The sequence below is a fragment of the Musa acuminata genome, chromosome BXJ1-8 (genome assembly GCF_036884655.1).
Source record: "Musa acuminata AAA Group cultivar baxijiao chromosome BXJ1-8, Cavendish_Baxijiao_AAA, whole genome shotgun sequence".
NCBI lineage: Eukaryota > Viridiplantae > Streptophyta > Magnoliopsida > Zingiberales > Musaceae > Musa > Musa acuminata.
In genome coordinates, this window is record NC_088334.1 from 39,636,066 (window position 1) to 39,650,658 (window position 14,593).

A 14,593-nucleotide genomic window follows, 5' to 3' on the forward strand; every position below is an offset into this window, starting at 1 on the left:
CGTGTTGCACTCCTTTTTGCGCCCCGAGCGGCCAAAACATCTCCCGTCGACCTCCGAGGCGATGGTTTTGGGCCTCGGAATTTGCCGTGACCGCTACGCAGTCAGTCTCGTGGGGCTCGGAGAGAGCTTTCCGGAATGGGGCCGCAAAAGCGATTCCGAGTTCGTTCGAGAAAGTCCCGATGGTTTCGGCACGCGCTTGCCGTGTCCGGTACGCGGTCGGCCTCGTGGGCATCGGAGGGATCCGACAATGGCGATTCCGAGATCGTTCGAGAGGTTTCGGGGCTCCGGTCGTCGATGCGCCGTCCGCGACGTGCACAAAGGCGAGGAAAGACGCACACAAAACGAGTGCGATCATACCAGCACCGGATTCCATTAGAACTCCGAAGTTAAGCGTGCTTGGGCGAGAGTAGTATTAGGATGGGTGACCCCCTGGGAAGTCCTCGTGTTGCACTCCTTTTTGCGCCCCGAGTGGCCAAAAAACTTACTTAAAACTCTCTTTTAAGCTTTTCAATTTTTCCAGCATTATGGCCAACAATAAATATGTCATTAACATATATATAGCAGGAGAATAATGAAATCATCATCTAAAAATTTCTTCATAAAACATACAATAACCAGACATGGTTCTAGGATGGGTGACCCCCTGGGAAGTCCTCGTGTTGCACTCCTTTTTGCGCCCCGAGCGGCCAAAACCTCTCCCGTCGACCTCCGAGGCGATGGTTTTGGGCCTCGGAATTTGCCGTGACCGCTACGCAGTCAGTCTCGTGGGGCTCGGAGAGAGCTTTCCGGAATGGGGCCGCAATAGCGATTCCGCGTTCGTTCGAGAAAGTCCCGATGGTTTCGGCGCGCGCTTGCCGTGACCGGTACGTGGTCGGCCTCGTGGGCATCGGAGGGATCCGACAATGGCGATTCCGAGATCGTTCGAGAGGTTTCGGGGCTCCGGTCGTCGATGCGCCGTCCGCTACATGCACAAAGGCGAGGGACGACGCACACAAAACTAGTGCGATCATACCAGCACCGGATCCCATCAGAACTCCGAAGTTAAGCGTGCTTGGGCGAGAGTAATATTAGGATGGGTGACCCCCTGGGAAGTCCTCGTGTTGCACTCCTTTTTGCGCCCCGAGCGGCCAAAAGACTTACTTAAAACTCTCTTTTAAGCTTTTCAATTTGTCCAGCATTATGGCCAACAATAAATATGTCATTAACATATATATAGCAGGAGAATAATGAAATCATCATCTAAAAATTTCTTCATAAAACATACAATGACCAGACATGGTTCTAGGATGGGTGACCCCCTGGGAAGTCCTCGTGTTGCACTCCTTTTTGCGCCCCGAGCGGCCAAAACCTCTCCCGTCGACCTCCGAGGTGATGGTTTTGGGCCTCGGAATTTGCCGTGACCGCTACGCAGTCAGTCTCGTGGGGCTCGGAGAGAGCTTTCCGGAATGGGGCCGCAATAGCGATTCCGCGTTCGTTCGAGAAAGTCCCGATGGTTTCGGCGCGCGCTTGCCGTGTCCGGTACGCGGTCGGCCTCGTGGGCATCGGAGGGATCCGACAATGGCGATTCCGAGATCGTTCGAGAGGTTTCGGGGCTCCGGTCGTCGATGCGCCGTCCGCGACGTGCACAAAGGCGAGGGACGACGCACACAAAACGAGTGCGATCATACCAGCACTAAAGCACCGGATCCCATCAGAACTCCGAAGTTAAGCCTGCTTGGGTGAGAGTAGTACTAGGATGGGAGACCCCCTGGGAAGTCCTCGTGTTGCACTCCTTTTTGCGCCCCGAGCGGCCAAAAGTCTTACTTAAAACTCTATTTTAAGCTTTTCAATTTTTCCAGCATTATGGCCAACAATAAATATGTCATTAACATATATATAGCAGGAGAATAATGGAATCATCATCTAAAAATTTCTTCATAAAACAAACAATGACCAGACATTGTTCTAGGATGGGTGACCCCCTGGGAAGTCCTCGTGTTGCACTCCTTTTTGCGCCCCGAGCGGCCAAAACCTCTCCCGTCGACCTCCGAGGCGATGGTTTTGGGCCTCGGAATTTGCCGTGACCGCTACGCTGTCAGTCTCATGGGGCTCGGAGAGAGCTTTCCGGAATGGGGCCGCAATAGCGATTCCGAGTTCGTTAGAGAAAGTCCCGATGGTTTCGGCGCGCGCTTGCCGTGTCCGGTACGCGGTCGGCCTCGTGGGCATCGGAGGGATCCGACAATGGCGATTCCGAGATAGTTCGAGAGGTTTCGGGGCTCCGGTCGTCGATGCGCCGTCCGCGACGTGCACAAAGGCGAGGGACGACGCACACAAAATGAGTGCGATCATACCAGCACTAAAGCACCGGATCCCATCAGAACTCCGAAGTTAAGCGTGCTTGTGCGAGATTAGTACTAGGATTGGTGACCCCCTGGGATGTCCTCGTGTCGCACTCCTTTTTGCGCCCCGAGCGGCCAAAAGACTTCCCCTGGGATGTCCTCGTGTCGCACTCCTTTTTGCGCCCCGAGCGGCCAAAAGACTTACTTAAAACTCTCTTTTAAGCTTTTCAATTTTTCCAGCATTATGGCCAACAATAAATATGTCATTAACATATATATAGCAGGAGAATAATGAAATCATCATCTAAAAATTTCTTCATAAAACATACAATGACCAGACATGGTTCTAGGATGGGTGACCCCCTGGGAAGTCCTCGTGTTGCACTCCTTTTTGCGCCCCGAGCGGCCAAAACCTCTCCTGTCGACCTCCGAAGCGATGGTTTTGGGCCTCGGAATTTGCCGTGACCGCTACGCTGTCAGTCTCGTGGGGCTCGGAGAGAGCTTTCCGGAATGGGGCCGCAATAGCGATTCCGAGTTCGTTCGAGAAAGTCCCGATGGTTTCGGCGCGCGCTTGCCGTGTCCGGTACGCGGTCGGCCTCGTGGGCATCGGAGGGATCCGACAATGGCGATTCCGAGATCGTTCGAGAGGTTTCGGGGCTCCGGTCGTCGATGCGCCGTCCGCGACGTGCACAAAGGCGAGGGATGACGCACACAAAATGATTGCCATCATACCAGCACTAAAGCACCGGATCCCATCAGAACTCCGAAGTTAAGCCTGCTTGGGCGAGAGTAGTACTAGGATGGGTGACCCCCTGGGAAGTCCTCGTGTTGCACTCCTTTTTGCGCCCCGAGCGGCCAAAAGACTTACTTAAAACTCTCTTTTAAGCTTTTCAATTTTTCCAGCATTATGGCCAACAATAAATATGTCATTAACATATATATAGCAGGAGAATAATGAAATCATCATCTAAAAATTTCTTCATAAAACATACAATGACCAGACATGGTTCTAGAATGGGTGACCCCCTGGGAAGTCCTCGTGTTGCACTCCTTTTTGCGCCCCGAGCGGCCAAAACCTCTCCCGTTGACCTCCGAGGCGATGGTTTTGGGCCTCGGAATTTGCCGTGACCGCTACGCTATCAGTCTCGTGGGGCTCGGAGAGAGCTTTCCGGAATGGGGCCGCAATAGCGATTCCGAGTTCGTTCGAGAAAGTCCCGATGGTTTCGGCGCGCGCTTGCCGTGACCGGTACGCGGTCGGCCTCGTGGGCATCGGAGGGATCCGACAATGGCGATTCCGAGATCGTTCGAGAGGTTTCGGGGCTCCGGTCGTCGATGCGCCTTCCGCGACATGCACAAAGGCGAGGGATGACGCACACAAAATAGTCCGATCATACCAGCACTAAAGCACCGGATCCCATCAGAACTCCGAAGTTAAGCGTGCTTGGTCGAGAGTAGTACTAGGATTGGTGACCCCCTGGGAAGTCCTCGTGTTGCACTCCTTTTTGGGCCCCGAGCGGCCAAAAGACTTACTTAAAACTCTCTTTTATGCTTTTCAATTTTTCCAGCATTATGGCCAACAATAAATATATCATTAACATATATATAGCAGGAGAATAATGAAATCATCATCTAAAAATTTCTTCATAAAACATACAATGACCAGACATGGTTCTAGGATGGGTGACCCCCTGGGAAGTCCTCGTGTTGCACTCCTTTTTGCGCCCCGAGCGGCCAAAACCTCTCCCGTCGACCTCCGAGGCGATGGTTTTGGGCCTCGGAATTTGCCGTGACCGCTATGCAGTCAGTCTCGTGGGGCTCGGAGAGAGCTTTCCGGAATGGGGCCGCAATAGCGATTCCGAGTTCGTTCGAGAAAGTCCCGATGGTTTCGGCGCGCGCTTGCCGTGTCCGGTACGCGGTCGGCCTCGTGGGCATCGGAGGGATCCGACAATGGCGATTCCGAGATCGTTCGAGAGGTTTCGGGGCTCCGGTCGTCGATGCGCCGTCCGCGACGTGCACAAAGGCGAGGGACGACGCACACAAAACGAGTGCGATCATACCAGCACTAAAGCACCGGATCCCATCAGAACTTCGAAGTTAAGCCTGCTTGGGCGAGAGTAGTACTAGGATGGGTGACCCCCTGGGAAGTCCTCGTGTTGCACTCCTTTTTGGGCCCCGAGCGGCCAAAAGACTTACTTAAATCTCTCTTTTAAGCTTTTCAAAAGACTTACTAGTATATGGAGGTAATAGCCTTAAGGTTGAAGGCTACACTGACTCAAGTTTTCAGTTTGATGTCAATGATAGCAAGTCGAATTCAGGGTATGTGTACACCTTGAATGGAGGAGCAGTGTGCTGGAAGAGTTCCAAGCAAGATACCACTGCTGACTCGACCACAGAGGCGGAGTACATTGCTGCATCAGATGCAGCAAAGGAGGGAGTCTGGGTGAAGAAGTTCATCACAGATTTGGGAGTCGATACAGATAGCGACAAGTCGACTTCCTTATATTGCGACAACTATAGGGTGATTACTCAAATAAGGGAACCCGGGTCTCATCAGAAGTGTTCTGAGGAGGTTCCAGCTTATAAGAGAGATCGTAACCCGAGGAGATGTAGCAGTGGAAAGAGTTCCATCCGAAGATAACATTGCAGATCCACTAACAAAGCCATTGTCTCAGATTGTCTTTGAGCGTCATAGGGGTCTGATGGGGATCAGACACATAGGTGATTGGCTTTAGGTCAAGTGGGAGATTGCTAGTCATAAGTGCCCAGCAAGCCAATCACGTGAGTGATGGCACGTGTGACTTGATACAGAATCTTTTTGCTTATTATATTTTGGCGTATATCACTTTATAACTATTGCATAAATGCATATATATTGTGATGTCCTTGGATTTGTGCAATGGGAATCGGATCGTGATGAGATCACGATAATGAGATCGATTCACCTTTAAACACATATCCTAAATAATCCCGGTCATAGGTTACTCGAGAGGGACATCGTGATAACCGGATAGACTGGTGTGCTGTATACCCGTCCATATGATGGATGCAGCTGGTCTCATAGCTGCTCGTGTAGGGACACTAGGGATACAGTACAGGTGCTCATTGGAGAATAAGTTCACTGATTGATCCGCTTACGGAATGCTGGATGGTTGATGATGCCTTATTGTCAGACAACAATTCCGTAGTCCTAGTGGTGTATCTGGTTCTTAGACTTGAGACACCAAGGATGTCCTGTATGAGTGCTCCACTCTTTGATACCAGACTTATAGGTTTGGCTGTTCCCAGATCTAGTACAGCTGGTCATTGGGAGTGGTAGTCGACCTTACGAGGGCTATTGAGTGTCGATAGAGGATCATCCACTCTCGGTATCATGAGAGGAATATCCCATGTGTTCTTGCTCAGACAAATCCCTGGCCAGGGTCATTCGGGTTGAGAGAGAAAGAGTTCTCCGGGAGAATCCGATTAGAGCGAGACTCGAGTAGAAACCGTATGGGTCTGACAGCACCATGCTCGATATACGGTCTCTGGGATATTAGATGGATGAGGGACTATAGGTACATGGTAACTGAGGACAAACAGGTCCAATGGATTGGATTCCCATGTATCGTCTGGGGACTACGGCGTAGTGGCCTAGTACTTCCGTAGTCGATGAGTCGAGTGAATTATTACAGAGATAATAATTCACTTAGTTAGAAGGAGTTCTGACAGGTATGACTCACGGCCAGCTCGATATTGGGCCTAGAGGGTCACACACATATGGTAGGCATTGCGATGAGTAGAGGTTCGGATATGAGATATCCGACGGAGCCCTTGTCTTATTGGATGCAGATCCAATACCCACTAGGGAAAGGACCCATTAGGGTTTTGACACGGGATCTCTATAAATAGGAGGGATTCACAGCCTCATAGGCTAGAGTCTTTGCTTGCCCTTCCTATTCTCCTCTCCCTCTCCACCTCAGAGTAGGCCTGGAGTTTTGAGGAGCGTCGTCGCAACCCTGCTGTGTGGATCACCGCTAGAGAGGAGGACGCTTGACCTCCTTCACCCTCTCCTAAGGATCTGCAAGGAAACAGGGATATACGATCTCCCTAGGTAACACAATCTCTATACGCAGTTTTGTGTTTTTGCGGATTTTGCGCACCAATCTTCGCACGACGATGAACATCTTTTTGGGAATCGGGGATTTTTGTTTTCTTGTTCTTCCGCTGCGCATATGATGTCGCCCCCCCAATGATTTCCCAACACTAGGATGGGTGACCCCCTGGGAAGTCCTCGTGTTGCACTCCTTTTTGCGCCCCGAGCGGCCAAAAGACTTACTTAAAACTCTCTTTTAAGCTTTTCAATTTTTCCAGCATTATGGCCAACAATAAATATGTCATTAACATATATATAGCAGGAGAATAATGAAATCATCATCTAAAAATTTCTTCATAAAACATACAATGACCAGGCATGGTTCTAGGATGGGTGACCCCTTGGGAAGTCCTCGTGTTGCACTCCTTTTTGCGCCCCGAGCGGCAAAAACCTCTCCCGTCGAACTCCGAGGCGATGGTTTTGGGCCTCGGAATTTGCCGTGACCGCTACGCAGTCAGTCTCGTGGGGCTCGGAGAGAGCTTTCCGGAATGGGGCCGCAATAGCGATTCCGAGTTCGTTCGAGAAAGTCCCGATGGTTTCGGCGCGCGCTTGCCGTGTCCGGTACGCGGTCGGCCTCGTGGGCATCGGAGGGATCCGACAATGGCGATTCCGAGATCGTTCGAGAGGTTTCGGGACTTCGGTCGTCGATGTGCCGTCCGCGACGTGCACAAAGGCGAGGGACGACGCACACAAAACGAGTGCGATCAAACCAGCACTAAAGCACCGGATCACATCAAAACTCCGAAGTTAAGCTTGTTTGGGCGAGAGTAGTACTAGGATGGGTGACCCCCTGGGAAGTCCTCGTGTTGCACTCCTTTTTGGGCCCCGAGCGGCCAAAAGACTTACTTAAAACTCTCTTTTAAGCTTTTCAATTTTTCCAGCATTATGGCCAACAATAAATATATCATTAACATATATATAGCAGGAGAATAATGAAATCATCATCTAAAAATTTCTTCATAAAACATACAATGACCAGACATGGTTCTAGGATGGGTGACCCCCTGGGAAGTCCTCGTGTTGCACTCCTTTTTGCGCCCCGAGCGGCCAAAACCTCTCCCGTCGACCTCCGAGGCGATGGTTTTGGGCCTCGGAATTTGCCGTGACCACTACGCAGTCAGTCTCGTGGGGCTCGGAGAGAGCTTTTCGGAATGGGGCCGCAATAGCGATTCCGAGTTCGTTCGAGAAAGTCCCGATGGTTTCGGAGCGCGCTTGCCGTGTCCGGTACGCGGTCGGCCTCGTGGGCATCGGAGGAATCCGACAATGGCGATTCCGAGATCGTTCGAGAGGTTTTGGGGCTCCGGTCGTCGATGCGCCGTCAGCGACGTGCACAAAGGTGAGGGACGACGCACACAAAACGAGTGCGATCATACTAGCACTAAAGCACCGGATCCCATCAGAACTCCGAAGTTAAGCGTGCTTGGGCGAGAGTAGCACTAGAATGGGTGACCCCCTGGGAAGTCCTCGTGTTGCACTCCTTTTTGTGCCCCGAGCGGCCAAAAGACTTACTTAAAACTCTCTTTTAAGCTTTTCAATTTTTCCAGCATTATGGCCAACAATAAATATATCATTAACATATATATAGCAGGAGAATAATGAAATCATCATCTAAAAATTTCTTCATAAAACATACAATGACCAGACATGGTTCTAGGATGGGTGACCCCCTGGGAAGTCCTCGTGTTGCACTCCTTTTTGCGCCCCGAGCGGCCAAAACCTCTCCCGTCGACCTCCGAGGCGATGGTTTTGGGCCTCGGAATTTGCCGTGACCGCTACGCAGTCAGTCTCGTGGGGCTCGGAGAGAGCTTTCCGGAATGGGGCCGCAATAGCGATTCCGAGTTCGTTCGAGAAAGTCCCGATGGTTTCGGCGCGCGCTTGCCGTGTCCGGTACGCGGTCGGCCTCGTGGGCATCGGAGGGATCCGACAATGGCGATTCCGAGATCGTTCGAGAGGTTTCGGGGCTCCGGTCGTCGATGCGCCGTCCGCGACGTGCACAAAGGCGAGGGACGACGCACACAAAACTAGTGCGATCATACCAGCACTAAAGCACCGGATCCCATCAGAACTCCGAAGTTAAGCGTGCTTGGGCGAGAGTAGTACCAGGATTGGTGACCCCCTGAGAAGTCCTCGTGTTGCACACCTTTTTGGGCCCCGAGCGGCCAAAAGACTTACTTAAATCTCTCTTTTAAGCTTTTCAATTTTTCCAGCATTATGGCCAACAATAAATATGTCATTAACATATATATAGCAGGAGAATAATGAAATCATCATCTAAAAATTTCTTCATAAAACATACAATGACCATACATGGTTCTAGGATGGGTGACCCCCTGGGAAGTCCTCGTGTTGCACTCCTTTTTGCGCCCCGAGCGGCCAAAACCTCTCCCGTCGACCTCCGAGGCGATGGTTTTGGGCCTCGGAATTTGCCGTGACCGCTACGCAGTCAGTCTCGTGGGGCTCGGAGAGAGCTTTCCGGAATGGGGCCGCAATAGCGATTCCGAGTTCGTTCGAGAAAGTCCCGATGGTTTCGGCGCGCGCTTGCCGTGTCCGGTACGCGGTCGGCCTCGTGGGCATCGGAGGGATCCGACAATGGCGATTCCGAGATCGTTCGAGAGGTTTCGGGGCTCCGGTCGTCGATGCGCCGTCCGCGACGTGCACAAAGGCGAGGGACGACGCACACAAAATGAATGCGATCATACCAACACTAAAGCACCGGATCCCATCAGAACTCCGAAGTTAAGCGTGCTTGGGCGAGAGTAGTACTAGGATGGGTGACCCCCTGGAAGTCCTCGTGTTGCACTCCTTTTTGTGCCCCGAGCGGCCAAAAGACTTACTTAAAACTCTCTTTTAAGCTTTTCAATTTTTCCAGCATTATGGCCAACAATAAATATATCATTAACATATATATAGCAGGAGAATAATGAAATCATCATCTAAAAATTTCTTCATAAAACATACAATGACCAGACATGGTTCTAGGATGGGTGACCCCCTGGGAAGTCCTCGTGTTGCACTCCTTTTTGCGCCCCGAGCGGCCAAAACCTCTCCCGTCGACCTCCGAGGAGATGGTTTTGGGCCTCGGAATTTGCCGTGACCGCTACGCAGTCAGTCTCGTGGGGCTCGGAGAGAGCTTTCCGGAATGGGGCCGCAATAGCGATTCTGAGTTCGTTCGAGAAAGTCCCGATGGTTTCGGCGCGCGCTTGCCGTGTCCGGTACGCGGTCGGCCTCGTGGGCATCGGAGGAATCCGACAATGGCGATTCCGAGATCGTTCGAGAGGTTTTGGGGCTCCGGTCGTCGATGCGCCGTCCGCGACGTGCACAAAGGTGAGGGACGACGCACACAAAACGAGTGCGATCATATTAGCACTAAAGCACCGGATCCCATCAGAACTCCGAAGTTAAGCCTGCTTGGGCGAGAGTAGTACTAAGATGGGTGACCCCCCGGGAAGTCCTCGTGTTGCACTCCTTTTTGCGCCCCGAGCGGCCAAAAGACTTACTTAAAACTCTCTTTTAAGCTTTTCAATTTTTCCAGCATTATGGCCAACAATAAATATGTCATTAACATATATATAGCAGGAGAATAATGAAATCATCATCTAAAAATTTCTTCATAAAACATACAATGACCAGACATGGTTCTAGGATGGGTGACCCCTTGGGAAGTCCTCGTGTTGCACTCCTTTTTGCGCCCCGAGCGGCCAAAACCTCTCCCGTCGACCTCCGAGGCGATGGTTTTGGGCCTCGGAATTTGCCGTGACCGCAACGCAGTCAGTCTCGTGGGGCTCGGAGAGAGCTTTCCGGAATGGGGCCGCAATAGCGATTCCGAGTTCGTTCGAGAAAGTCCCGATGGTTTCGGCGCGCGCTTGCCGTGTCCGGTACGCGGTCGGCCTCGTGGGCATCGGAGGGATCCGACAATGGCGATTCCGAGATCGTTCGAGAGGTTTCGGGGCTCCGGTCGTCGATGTGCCGTCCGCGACGTGCATAAAGGCGAGGGACGACGCAAACAAAACGAGTGCGATCATACCAGCACTAAAGCACCGGATCCCATCAGAACTCCGAAGTTAAGCGTGCTTGGGCGAGAGTAGTACTAGAATGGGTGACCCCCTGGGAAGTCCTCGTGTTGCACTCCTTTTTGCGCCCCGAGCGGCCAAAAGACTTACTTAAAACTCTCATTTAAGCTTTTCAATTTTTCCAGCATTATGGCCAACAATAAATATGTCATTAACATATATATAGCAGGAGAATAATGAAATCATCATCTAAAAATTTCTTCATAAAACATACAATGACCAGACATGGTTCTAGAATGGGTGAACCCCTGGGAAGTCCTCGTGTTGCACTCCTTTTTGCGCCCCGAGCGGCCAAAACCTCTCTTTTCGACCTCCGAGGCGATGGTTTTGGGCCTCGGAATTTGCCGTGACCGCTACGCAGTCAGTCTCGTGGGGCTCGGAGAGAGCTTTCCGGAATGGGGCCGCAATAGCGATTCCGAGTTCGTTCGAGAAAGTCCCGATGGTTTCGGCGCGCGCTTGCCGTGTCCGGTACGCGGTCGGCCTCGTGGGCATCGGAGGGATCCGACAATGGCGATTCCGAGATCGTTCGAGAGGTTTCGGGGCTCCGGTCGTCGATGCGCCGTCCGCGACGTGCACAAAGGCGAGGGACGACGCACACAAAACGATTGCCATCATACCAGCACTAAAGCACCGGATCCCATCAGAACTCCGAAGTTAAGCCTGCTTGGGCGAGAGTAGTACTAGGATGGGTGACCCCCTGGGAAGTCCTCGTGTTGCACTCCTTTTTGCGCCCCGAGCGGCCAAAAGACTTACTTAAAACTCTCATTTAAGCTTTTCAATTTTTCCAGCATTATGGCCAACAATAAATATGTCATTAACATATATATAGCAGGAGAATAATGAAATCATCATCTAAAAATTTCTTCATAAAACATACAATGACCAGACATGGTTCTAGGATGGGTGACCCCCTGGGAAGTCCTCGTGTTGCACTCCTTTTTGCGCCCCGAGCGGCCAAAACCTCTCCTGTCGACCTCCGAGGCGATGGTTTTGGGCCTCGGAATTTGCCGTGATCGCTACGCAGTCAGTCTCGTGGGGCTCGGAGAGAGCTTTCCGGAATGGGGCCGCAATAACGATTCCGAGTTCGTTCGAGAAAGTCCCGATGGTTTCGGCGCGCGCTTGCCGTGTCCGGTACGCGGTCGGCCTCGTGGGCATCGGAGGGATCCGACAATGGCGATTCCGAGATCGTTCGAGAGGTTTCGGGGCTCCGGTCGTCGATGCGCCGTCCGCGACGTGCACAAAGGCGAGGGACGACGCACACAAAACGAATGCGATCATACCAACACTAAAGCACCGGATCCCATCAGAACTCCGAAGTTAAGCGTGCTTGGGCGAGAGTAGTAGTAGGATTGGTGACCCCCTGGAAGTCCTCGTGTTGCACTCCTTTTTGTGCCCCGAGCGGCCAAAAGACTTACTTAAAACTCTCTTTTAAGCTTTTCAATTTTTCCAGCATTATGGCCAACAATAAATATGTCATTAACATATATATAGCAGGAGAATAATGAAATCATCATCTAAAAATTTCTTCATAAAACATACAATGACCAGACATGGTTCTAGGATGGGTGACCCCTTGGGAAGTCCTCGTGTTGCACTCCTTTTTGCGCCCCGAGCGGCCAAAACCTCTCCCGTCGACCTCCGAGGCGATGGTTTTGGGCCTCGGAATTTGCCGTGACCGCTACGCAGTCAGTCTCGTGGGGCTCGGAGAGAGCTTTCCGGAATGGGGCCGCAATAGCGATTCCGAATTCGTTCGAGAAAGTCCCGATGGTTTCGGCGCGCGCTTGCCGTGTCCGGTACGCGGTCGGCCTCGTGGGCATCGGAGGGATCCGACAATGGCGATTCCGAGATTGTTCGAGAGGTTTCGGGGCTCCGGTCGTCGATGTGTCGTCCGCGACGTGCATAAAGGCGAGGGACGACGCACACAAAACGAGTGCGATCATACCAGCACTAAAGCACCGGATCCCATCAGAACTCCGAAGTTAAGCGTGCTTGGGCGAGAGTAGTACTAGAATGGGTGACCCCCTGGGAAGTCCTCGTGTTGCACTCCTTTTTGCGCCCCGAGCGGCCAAAAGACTTACTTAAAACTCTCATTTAAGCTTTTCAATTTTTCCAGCATTATGGCCAACAATAAATATGTCATTAACATATATATAGCAGGAGAATAATGAAATCATCATCTAAAAATTTCTTCATAAAACATACAATGACCAGACATGGTTCTAGGATGGGTGACCCCCTGGGAAGTCCTCGTGTTGCACTCCTTTTTGCGCCCCGAGCGGCCAAAACCTCTCCTGTCGACCTCCGAGGCGATGGTTTTGGGCCTCGGAATTTGCCGTGACCGCTACGCTGTCAGTCTCGTGGGGCTCGGAGAGAGCTTTCCGGAATGGGGCCGCAATAGCGATTCCGAGTTCGTTCGAGAAAGTCCCGATGGTTTCGGCGCGCGCTTGCCGTGTCCGGTACGCGGTCGGCCTCGTGGGCATCGGAGGGATCCGACAATGGCGATTCCGAGATCGTTCGAGAGGTTTCGGGGCTCCGGTCGTCGATGCGCCGTCCGCGACGTGCACAAAGGCGAGGGACGACGCACACAAAACGATTGCCATCATACCAGCACTAAAGCACCGGATCCCATCAGAACTCCGAAGTTAAGCCTGCTTGGGCGAGAGTAGTACTAGGATGGGTGACCCCCTGGGAAGTCCTCGTGTTGCACTCCTTTTTGCGCCCCGAGCGGCCAAAAGACTTACTTAAAACTCTCATTTAAGCTTTTCAATTTTTCCAGCATTATGGCCAACAATAAATATGTCATTAACATATATATAGCAGGAGAATAATGAAATCATCATCTAAAAATTTCTTCATAAAACATACAATGACCAGACATGGTTCTAGGATGGGTGACCCCCTGGGAAGTCCTCGTGTTGCACTCCTTTTTGCGCCCCGAGCGGCCAAAACCTCTCCTGTCGACCTCCGAGGCGATGGTTTTGGGCCTCGGAATTTGCCGTGACCGCTACGCAGTCAGTCTCGTGGGGCTCGGAGAGAGCTTTCCGGAATGGGGCCGCAATAGCGATTCCGAGTTCGTTCGAGAAAGTCCCGAAGGTTTCGGCGCGCGCTTGCCGTGTCCGGTACGCGGTCGGCCTCGTGGGCATCGGAGGGATCCGACAATGGCGATTCCGAGATCGTTCGAGAGGTTTCGGGGCTCCGGTCGTCGATGCGCCGTCCGCGACGTGCACAAAGGTGAGGGACGACGCACACAAAACGAGTGCGATCATATTAGCACTAAAGCACCGGATCCCATCAGAACTCCGAAGTTAAGCCTGCTTGGGCGAGAGTAGTACTAAGATGGGTGACCCCCTGGGAAGTCCTCGTGTTGCACTCCTTTTTGCGCCCCGAGCGGCCAAAACCTCTCCCGTCGACCTCCGAGGCGATGGTTTTGGGCCTCGGAATTTGCCGTGACCGCTACGCAGTCAGTCTCGTGGGGCTCGGAGAGAGCTTTCCGGAATGGGGCCGCAATAGCGATTCCGAGTTCGTTCGAGAAAGTCCCGATGGTTTCGGCGCGCGCTTGCCGTGTCCGGTACGCGGTCGGCCTCGTGGGCATCGGAGGGATCCGACAATGGCGATTCCGAGATCGTTCGAGAGGTTTCGGGGCTCCGGTCGTCGATGCGCCGTCCGCGACGTGCACAAAGGCGAGGGACGACGCACACAAAACGATTGCCATCATACCAGCACTAAAGCACCAGATCCCATCAGAACTCCGAAGTTAAGCCTGCTTGGGCGAGAGTAGTACTAGGATGGGTGACCCCCTGGGAAGTCCTCGTGTTGCACTCCTTTTTGCGCCCCGAGCGGCCAAAAGACTTACTTAAAACTCTCATTTAAGCTTTTCAATTTTTCCAGCATTATGGCCAACAATAAATATGTCATTAACATATATATAGCAGGAGAATAATGAAATCATCATCTAAAAATTTCTTCATAAAACATACAATGACCAGACATGGTTCTAGAATGGGTGACCCCCTGGGAAGTCCTCGTGTTGCACTCCTTTTTGCGCCCCGAGCGGCCAAAACCTCTCCCGTCGA

General features: G+C 52.1%; 17 non-coding genes and 2 pseudogenes across 17 annotated transcripts; all 19 read left to right on the plus strand.

The window, feature by feature from the left end:
* Window positions 1–343: 343 nt before the first annotated feature.
* On the plus strand, window positions 344–454 carry LOC135591681 (5S ribosomal RNA; annotated as a pseudogene).
* Window positions 455–998: 544 nt separating this feature from the next.
* LOC135591717 (5S ribosomal RNA) lies at window positions 999–1,109 on the plus strand (annotated as a pseudogene).
* Window positions 1,110–1,653: 544 nt separating this feature from the next.
* LOC135589592 (5S ribosomal RNA) lies at window positions 1,654–1,772 on the plus strand. The gene has a single exon (XR_010476998.1). It is a non-coding gene; the product is annotated as a 5S ribosomal RNA (ribosomal RNA).
* A 544-nt stretch (window positions 1,773–2,316) lies between these two features.
* Window positions 2,317–2,435, plus strand: LOC135590574 (5S ribosomal RNA). Its single transcript, XR_010477980.1, has one exon. It is a non-coding gene; the product is annotated as a 5S ribosomal RNA (ribosomal RNA).
* Window positions 2,436–3,036: 601 nt separating this feature from the next.
* Window positions 3,037–3,155, plus strand: LOC135590101 (5S ribosomal RNA). Its single transcript, XR_010477507.1, has one exon. It is a non-coding gene; the product is annotated as a 5S ribosomal RNA (ribosomal RNA).
* A 543-nt stretch (window positions 3,156–3,698) lies between these two features.
* LOC135590624 (5S ribosomal RNA) lies at window positions 3,699–3,817 on the plus strand. Its single transcript, XR_010478031.1, has one exon. It is a non-coding gene; the product is annotated as a 5S ribosomal RNA (ribosomal RNA).
* Window positions 3,818–4,361: 544 nt separating this feature from the next.
* On the plus strand, window positions 4,362–4,480 carry LOC135589470 (5S ribosomal RNA). Its single transcript, XR_010476877.1, has one exon. It is a non-coding gene; the product is annotated as a 5S ribosomal RNA (ribosomal RNA).
* Window positions 4,481–7,146: 2,666 nt separating this feature from the next.
* LOC135590649 (5S ribosomal RNA) lies at window positions 7,147–7,265 on the plus strand. The gene has a single exon (XR_010478055.1). It is a non-coding gene; the product is annotated as a 5S ribosomal RNA (ribosomal RNA).
* Window positions 7,266–7,809: 544 nt separating this feature from the next.
* On the plus strand, window positions 7,810–7,928 carry LOC135589737 (5S ribosomal RNA). Its single transcript, XR_010477143.1, has one exon. It is a non-coding gene; the product is annotated as a 5S ribosomal RNA (ribosomal RNA).
* A 544-nt stretch (window positions 7,929–8,472) lies between these two features.
* On the plus strand, window positions 8,473–8,591 carry LOC135590314 (5S ribosomal RNA). The gene has a single exon (XR_010477721.1). It is a non-coding gene; the product is annotated as a 5S ribosomal RNA (ribosomal RNA).
* A 544-nt stretch (window positions 8,592–9,135) lies between these two features.
* On the plus strand, window positions 9,136–9,253 carry LOC135590210 (5S ribosomal RNA). The gene has a single exon (XR_010477616.1). It is a non-coding gene; the product is annotated as a 5S ribosomal RNA (ribosomal RNA).
* A 544-nt stretch (window positions 9,254–9,797) lies between these two features.
* On the plus strand, window positions 9,798–9,916 carry LOC135590133 (5S ribosomal RNA). Its single transcript, XR_010477539.1, has one exon. It is a non-coding gene; the product is annotated as a 5S ribosomal RNA (ribosomal RNA).
* A 544-nt stretch (window positions 9,917–10,460) lies between these two features.
* LOC135589291 (5S ribosomal RNA) lies at window positions 10,461–10,579 on the plus strand. Its single transcript, XR_010476700.1, has one exon. It is a non-coding gene; the product is annotated as a 5S ribosomal RNA (ribosomal RNA).
* Window positions 10,580–11,123: 544 nt separating this feature from the next.
* LOC135590102 (5S ribosomal RNA) lies at window positions 11,124–11,242 on the plus strand. The gene has a single exon (XR_010477508.1). It is a non-coding gene; the product is annotated as a 5S ribosomal RNA (ribosomal RNA).
* A 544-nt stretch (window positions 11,243–11,786) lies between these two features.
* On the plus strand, window positions 11,787–11,904 carry LOC135590880 (5S ribosomal RNA). Its single transcript, XR_010478284.1, has one exon. It is a non-coding gene; the product is annotated as a 5S ribosomal RNA (ribosomal RNA).
* Window positions 11,905–12,448: 544 nt separating this feature from the next.
* Window positions 12,449–12,567, plus strand: LOC135589303 (5S ribosomal RNA). The gene has a single exon (XR_010476712.1). It is a non-coding gene; the product is annotated as a 5S ribosomal RNA (ribosomal RNA).
* A 544-nt stretch (window positions 12,568–13,111) lies between these two features.
* On the plus strand, window positions 13,112–13,230 carry LOC135590103 (5S ribosomal RNA). The gene has a single exon (XR_010477510.1). It is a non-coding gene; the product is annotated as a 5S ribosomal RNA (ribosomal RNA).
* A 544-nt stretch (window positions 13,231–13,774) lies between these two features.
* On the plus strand, window positions 13,775–13,893 carry LOC135589917 (5S ribosomal RNA). The gene has a single exon (XR_010477324.1). It is a non-coding gene; the product is annotated as a 5S ribosomal RNA (ribosomal RNA).
* A 330-nt stretch (window positions 13,894–14,223) lies between these two features.
* Window positions 14,224–14,342, plus strand: LOC135590435 (5S ribosomal RNA). The gene has a single exon (XR_010477843.1). It is a non-coding gene; the product is annotated as a 5S ribosomal RNA (ribosomal RNA).
* The last annotated feature ends 251 nt before the right edge of the window (window positions 14,343–14,593 follow it).